Source organism: Crocuta crocuta, unplaced genomic scaffold (genome assembly GCF_008692635.1).
Source record: "Crocuta crocuta isolate KB4526 unplaced genomic scaffold, BGI_CrCroc_1.0 scaffold179, whole genome shotgun sequence".
Classification (NCBI taxonomy): Eukaryota; Metazoa; Chordata; class Mammalia; order Carnivora; family Hyaenidae; genus Crocuta; species Crocuta crocuta.
This window is the reverse complement of record NW_027551568.1, coordinates 2266024-2273750: the sequence shown is the minus strand read 5'-3', so window position 1 is coordinate 2273750 and position 7727 is coordinate 2266024. Positions and strand designations below refer to the sequence as shown.

At 61.6% G+C, this 7727-nt stretch overlaps 1 protein-coding gene across 1 annotated transcript in view; it reads right to left on the bottom strand.

The window, feature by feature from the left end:
* RGS12 (regulator of G protein signaling 12) overlaps positions 1 to 7727 on the bottom strand; it is an 82876-nt gene that overhangs the window by 46521 nt on the left and 28628 nt on the right. The gene's annotated exons all lie outside the window — the stretch shown is intronic.

Below are 7727 nucleotides of genomic sequence, written 5' to 3'. Positions count from 1 at the left end.
AGGGAGCCCGCACACGCTCCTCCCAGCAGGGGCCTGGCCCCGGGAGCCCCGCGTGGAGACAGCCTTGCCCTCGGGTCCCCTCTGCAGGACCAGGGCGCAGAACACGAGGAAGCTCTCGCCGAAGGCGCGGCTGACAGCCCGTTCCCAGCACCAGGCCCCTGAAACGTCACCTCCCAACCTTCTCGGAAGTGGGGGACCCCCTCCCCACATGGGTCTCAGACCTGGAAGGCCCAAGGGCCCAGGTAAAGGGTGGCCTTCTGCCCCAGAAAGAGGGCCTGCCCCCTGGCAGCCGGCGAAGCCACCTTGCAACGGTTCTGGAGTAGGGGCTGCGGGCGGTGTCAAACCCTCACGGGGCCTGGGGCACAAATGCCCCAAAACTATCCTGGCGCCTTATCGGGACGGTTCCAATAGTAAGACCATACGCTGCTGTGCGTCAGTGTCCACACGTCCTTCCTGCCAGGCAGGCGAGCGCGGGCACCGGCAAGCCCGGCCGGGGCCGTCAGCCCTCAGCCGGCGGGGGACGGTCTGCCCTGCACGACACGCGCCTCCCGGGCAGGCTGGCAGCCGCGCTGCAACGCCGTCCTTCCCGCCCGCAGTAAATCAGCGGCAACCGTGTCGTACGCTCCACAGTATCAGAGGCGAACTATTCCCTTGAGATTCTGAGAACAAAACCCACGAGGCCACGCACAAAACCGGAAGTACTGTCAACAGTAATATCTGGAAAATAAATCCTGAAACGTAAACCGGCTCCCTTCACGCTGCACTCACGATGGAAACTAAGTTCTGAGTCCGCAGATGGAGCAGACGCACGACAGCTCCCTGCGGCCGTCCCCGAGGCGAGCTCGAGGCGTGTCCCTGCGCTGGGAGATGTGGAAGAGGGTGGGGGCAGGAGCGGGGGGCAGGGGGCGTCGGGGGGGGGCCCCAGAACGTGGAGGGCAGGGCGCAGCCAGACGCCAGCCTGGGGGGTCTGCGGAGCGGACAGACCGGGGTAAAGCTCAACCAACGCACTTCTCACAAAAGCGCATTTTAGGGGCGCCTGGGAGGCTCGGCCGGGTGGGTGGGCNTGTGCTGACAGCGCGGCGCCTGCTTGGGATTCTCCCTCCCTGCCTCTGCCCCTCCCCCACTCTCGAAATACATACATTTACTTTTTAAAACGTATGCTTTATTTTTCAGAATAGTTTTAGATTTACAGAAAAATTGTGAAGACAGGATGGAAACAAACATGGTTTTAATATCCTGCAGCTCCCAAACCAGCAAAGGATCCGCCAGGCAGGACCCAGGGGTGCTGCCAAGCCCCGGGGGAGAGCAGCCCACCGAAGCCCGCGGGAGTGCCAGGCAGTGAGCCCGGCCCAGGAAGAGCTCACAGCTCGAGTTCCCGCAAACCCAAGGGGGAAACCCATCAGGAGAAAGAGCAGGAACGACGAACAGACCCCCAGACCCCAGGAGGCCCTGAGACAGAGCATCAAATAAATGTGAAATCGCAAGTCAGAGCTGTGACGGAGAAACGAGGTAGTGAGGGGGCAGATGTGACAAGCGGCCCCTCGTGAGACGTTTACGATGAAACTGCAGTGGCTGAAACGGAAACACTCGGTGAAGAGCTTAGCAGGGGTCGGGTTGAAAAGAAAATCTGGGAATTGGAAGACAGCCCCGATAAAGGTCACACATGTGGCTGCTCAGAGACCAGACCAGCCGTGGAGGTGCCACAGGGTGCCATGGGGGTACCACAGGGTGCCGCGGGGGTGCCGTGGGGTGCCAGCCTGGGCATGGGCCTGCGAAGTCAGAAAGGAGCGTTGTCCTGTGGGCGCACACCCCCCATCCAGCCCGGAGAGCTCACGGCCGCAGGCCCCCCTCGGGGCCCCTCACGCACGTCCTCCAGGAGAGGCGCTCTGTGTGTCTCCCTGTTCACCACGCTCCCAGAGGGACTCAGCATCTCTGAGCCACGGCCTCAAACATGTATTTCCTTCCCTTTTCCCAGTGTGGGAAGCTGTGTCTAAAGAGCACCTTCCAAACTTAAGACGCTAAGGAAAGTTCTAGGCATCTGGAAACCCAGGGGTTAGTGGATTCTGCATGCTAAGGATCCTCCCGGAGGGGCCGGTAAGGGCTTAGAGGTCACAGATGTCCCCCGCCCATTCCACATTCCGGAGAAACAGGTGACCACTCTTCCTGACCAGATTATTTAATTTATAAATAATGTACAATTACCACTAACCTAATTCTTCTGTTTACTGTCCAACATTTATTTTACTCACAAGCACACACCAGCGGAGAGTGGCAGAGCCGGGCCGTCACTCAGCCGACCACCGCTCAGTGCCCACTCCTCGGCCCCTGACATGGACATGGGAGCAGGCTGAGGGGCACGGATCAGGGGCCTTCACTCCAACGGGGTTAAAGAGGTGAAGCGGTGGGCGCAGGGAGATGGGTGCTGGCGGAGAGACTCGGGAGGTGCCCTGTGGGGAGCACGGAGCACAGCGCTGGGCGCTCGGCATGGGGGGTGAGGAGGCCCAGGCCGACAGCCTGCCCACAGGGTGTGGTGGGAGACAGGGAAACCTCAAATCATTTCTATTTGCCTCGAAACCACAACACGTCAGATTCTGACCCCAGTTAACCTTTTAAGGCCGGGTTTGCATTTTTTTAGCACATTCCGGCCGAAGGGGAGCAGATGCGGGGGGTAGCAGTCCCAAATGGCAAAGCTTCGGAAACTCCCGCAGAAAATTCCCAGAGAGCATCTCCCACAAAGGGGAAGCCAGCTGCTTGGCGTGACTTAAAGTCGGGTATTTGCGATTTCTCAGCATATGTGGACCCCAGGCCATTATCCACACTTTTATAAATTTCAGCTCAACATCCCTAATGTTTCCTGTGTACCATTTATATTAATAACTTGTTTTCATTTGCCTGTAGTTTGGGGTTCTTCCCCAATTCCCATACCTACATGTTATCCTTACAAAAGAATCAGAATCATAAAACCAAGGGGCCAGGGAAGGAAGGCCCCGGAAAGCCGGCACTCTTCGGAGCTGACAGTTAAACACGCGCCGTAATCAAATAGCTCACAGAGTCCTAGCACACGCCTGCAAGACTGGATTCAGTTCGCTTTAAAAAAACTTACGCAGTATTTTAGACACATGGTTTAAGTTCAAACAACTTGCACCCCTCGGGTCAGCCTCGTAAGCCCGACAGCTCAGTGGAATCGCGTTTATCCCCAGCAGGGACTCGGTCTGGACCACATACGTTGTGTGGATGTTTGGTATTGAAATAGTGGTGTGAGCGTTTTAGAGCATTTATATGGAGAGTATGGGTGACGGGTCCAGCCTTCATCAAGGTTGGCCCCGTCAGTAACATCCGAGAGAGCAAGCACTGGACTGTGTCTTTTCTGAATCACTGTGATATATAGTGATATGTAAGAACCGAGTTTTCATCTTGAGCTATTGACAAAACTTCCTTAGACATGGAAAGTACTATTTTAAATAACTGGTCATATCTGAGTCCTAAAGAAGAGCTTGGGGCTGCAAGTTGCCCAAATGTACCAAATGTTCTGAATACATAAATAATAAAATAACCCAAATAAATACATAAAGAATAAAATAACCCAAATGACAAAAACCTTTAGGAACTTAACAACCCTATGCATCTAATGTGTATTTATTTGACTTTTAAAAAACTTGATCATTTCCATTTTGAGTGACCCCTTGCTGGACCGAGGGCAGAAGACAGTGGCCCCTGTGAGGGGCTTGTTGGGGTCGTGCCCTGACTCGGCTCCGTGGGCCCAGACGTCTTCACGTCCAGCCATGACCTTCACCACGACCCTCTAACGTTATCAGTTCAGTGGCCACAAACCACAGGGGTCAGCGAGGAACACGACAGGTAGGAAAACGTGAATACCAACTACATCCCGGATCTATGCTGTGCTCAAGTGTGGCCTCAGGGGTGCACGTGTGCACGCGTGTGAGCACGCACATCCTGTGTGCGGGTCTTGTGTGTATCCCAGGGCTCCAAGAGCCGCCGTGGGAAGCCCCCAGGCCCTGCTGTGCCCTCACCCCCCCTCCCACTGCAGTGTCACCTGGCCGGCCCACCTACTCCTTGTCAGAGAGGCCTTCCTTGCCAGGCCCCTGAGGTGGGCCCACCCGGCCTCCATGCCTGTCCATGCGGGCCGGCCCCTCCGGGTCCCTCAAGGGCGGGATGCAGCAGTGACCTCCCCCAGACCTCGCAGACGTCTCATCCCCATCCCAGCCCTCTCCGTGCTCACACATGTGAGTGCACGGGCACACCCCCCCAATGTGAGCACACACACCCCACGTGAGCACACGAGCACACAAACCCCACGTGAGGGCACAGGCACACACCCCACGTGAGGGCAGGAGCACACACCCCACGTGAGGGCAGGAGCATACCCCCCCCCACACTGTGCTTTCTAGCAGGCTCCACCACAGAGCCACCTGGACAGAAGGTCACATTAAGGGGGGGAGGGGGGAGCACAATGTCTAAGGCTCAGACTGTCATGCTCAACATGACAACAAAGAAGTTCGTGCTCGAGGAGACAGGACGACCCAGGCTGTGTTCGGTGCTGCCGGGTGACAAGGGGACAGCGGGACACAGCATGGGGTGCGGGTGCAGCACCGCAGTTTGTGCCGCCCGACGGGGACGGGGACGGGACAGGGACGGGACGGGGCCTTCAGTCAGCCTTCAGCGCGGCAGAGCCCTGCAGCTCACAGCTGTCCCCGGCTTCTCTCCTTCAGGCGCACTCGTGCGTGTCTGCGTGTGCGGGCTTCTCTCCCTCAAGTGTGCGTGTGCGCGTGTCTGTGCGTGTGCACACGTCCCAGAGACGTCTTTGGTCTCCAAGAAGGTCGCCAGAGACTGCATGGGGCCCAACCCCCACTGAGGGCACTGCCCACCGATGGGAGAGCGCACGTTCCGTCTCGCACTCGGGGACGCCTGGGACAGCGCCTCCTGCAAACACCGGACGTGGCCAGCGAGGGCGCAGGCTCCACGGGGCCAGGGACTCGGTGTGTGCAGCGACCTCGCGCACAAATCCTCCGACCTCACTGTTGACTAAAGGCTGCAAATCCCCCCCCGCCCGGCTTAAGGGGACGCGGGGGGACACAGGGTGGGAGGTGCCGAGTGTCTGGGATGACGGCCACAACCCAGCAGCCCCCAGGACAGCAGCGCCAGCGGAGCGCAGGGGATGCGCCTGCCTGGGGCGCTCTGTGCAGGCGGCAGCCCCCTCTGCAGCACCGGGACACGCAGGCACACGCCAGGGACCGGACGCCAAGCCCCGCTCTCGCGTGAAGTTGCGGCCCACCCCCGGGGAAGCGCTTTCTCGTAAAGGCTGAGATGTCTCAGGTGTTTCCAAACCTCTGCCCAGTGAAAGGGAGCCTACAGCTGGAGCCGTCCATCTGTCCGTCCGCCCGACCGTCCTGCCCAGGCTGGCGCACCGGCTCCCAGCAGACCCCACCCTCAGGGCCAGACAGGGCCTGGGGGGTCCCGCTGAGGTCCCTCCACTCACTGAATGCCTCCTGCACACGCAGAGAACGGGCAGCCCCGCCCCCAGGTGCTCTGCTGGCGGCTCTGGGCAAGTCAAGTGCTCCGGGAGCACGTGGCAAGAAGGGCACACGTGGCGTCCCCTCGGGCTGGGGACGGGCTGATGCAGGGCAGAGCGAGCACCCCCGGGGCGGGGGGCGGGGCGAGGAGGCAGGATGGAGCGGCGGGCGCGGACGGCTGAGTCCCCGGGCTTGCCGACACGGGGCTCTGGGACGGCCTGAGTGAAGGGCAGGGGAGACAGAGGGAGGAGCCCACGTCCGAGCTGGACACTACCCTCCCCCCCCCGCACGTCCAGAGGGAGCTGGCAGCGGACAGGGGGTCCCCGCCGCAGCGGCAGGCTGGAGGGCTGTCACTCAGAGCCACTCCGAGTGGAGCCAGGGGAGGGGCCCTGCGGTAACTGGGGTCCCCGGGAAAGCTGGTCAGGATGACAAGCACCGACAGACGCGTGTTTGGGATGGAGGGCGACAGGGGACGGCACGCAGGGCGCCCCTCTCGGGAGCAGGGAGGAAGGAGCCCGCGTGCCGGCCGCACCGCAGGACCGAGGGGAGCGGAAGCCGGGCCCATCGTCAGCAGGCAGTTCAAGGCGACCAGCACCTTCACGGAGGAGGGGAGGACGTGCAGACAAACTCGAGTCCCTCACACATCCTGGGAGGTCTTCTCCCACAGACGGCAAGAATCAGCCTCAGAACGTGAGGGAAGGATCTGTCTGCGCAGCCACCGAGTGGGGTAAGCAAAGGCCACCCCCAACACCCCCCCCTCCCGTGTCAGGGTCAAAGGAGGTCTGGGGCGAGGCACACACGTGCTGATGGACAGACAGCCGAGTGGGGGACAGACCGCTGGACACAGAGCCCGCGCTCCGCTCCCCCCCGCTGCAGGGCTGCCGGAGCAACGCAAGCGACCCCGGCCGACAGTGGAGACAGGCACTGAGCACAGGCCCGAGCGGCTGAGCTAAAAAAGGAGACACTCCGCCAAATGCAGAAGAACTGCGTGCAGCCCACCGGCTCCTCCTCGAGGCCCGGCCATCGGGGCGGAAGGCGCCCACGCAAGGGCAGGCCTGCCGCACCCACTCCCATCCCCCGGCCGCACTTAACACCACCTCCAGGGCCCACTCAGCCCCACGCGTGCTGGCCTGGGCCGAGGGGACACCTACCTGCTCTCGGGTCGCCCTGCACCCCACTGCCGACCTGGAGGGCCCACGAGGGGCCAGGACGGGGCCGTGGCCCCCACACGGGCAAGGAAGACCGGGCCACCAAAGCCGCGGCCAGCCGTGCTTGTGTGGCTCGCTCTCTCCCCTCCATGCCGTGTCTCCCCAGAAGCAAACTCGGGGCGGCCCTCACCTCCAGGGTCTGTCTTCCTCCAGCCTGTCCAGGCCTTTCTGAGGGGCTGGCACGCCCTCCGCGCACCTGCGACTGGGCACCGTCATTGCGCAGTGAGGCCCTGAGCGTGGACGCCCCACCACCACCCTGAGTGTGCGACAGGCCCCACGCTGCCTAGAACAGAACACGGGCGCTCTCCTAGTACAGCCCTTCCCGTGTGCAAACCCTGCACAGAGCTCCAGTGCACAGAGGTGAAAGCCCCCTGGTCTCTGGAAAGTTCTTTTCCTCATACACTAGCAGCCTGAAGGCGGCTGCCTGGGCAGACGGACCTCACAACACATCTGTGACAGGAGACGACAGACCTCAGCCAAGCGCAGCCCAGCACGATCGGGACTTTACGAGCGGGCAGGGAAGGACGAGCCACAGGGGTGACTTGGCTCCCGTGCAGCCCGCCTGCCGGCCGTGGAAGCCCAGCGGGGCTGGGCACGGGTCCCACACTCCTCCCCGAGAAGGGCCGCAGCGGGGGCACCAGGGTGGTGGGTCCATGCGGCAAGCCTGTTGAAGCTTCTTCCTGTGACAGATCGCGTTCCTTCTAGGCTCTGGGTCTGGGTGTGTCCCCACCCCACACCTCGCCAGCACCCCCGCTCATGCCCACCCCGACGTGGCCGAGGATGATGGCTTGCTTTGTGTGACAGAGGGGCATCTACATGTTCACGGTCTGCTCAGCCAGTGGGAGCCTCGCGCTCCCGCAGGGCCTGCGCCCATCGGCGCTCCTTTGTGCTCCCTCAGTGGCCGTGGCAGATGGGCGTCTGCCTCTGGAGAGAAGGTGCTCGTGGGAGGGGCACCGCGTTCACGGGGCACCGGTGTGCACTGGAGGGG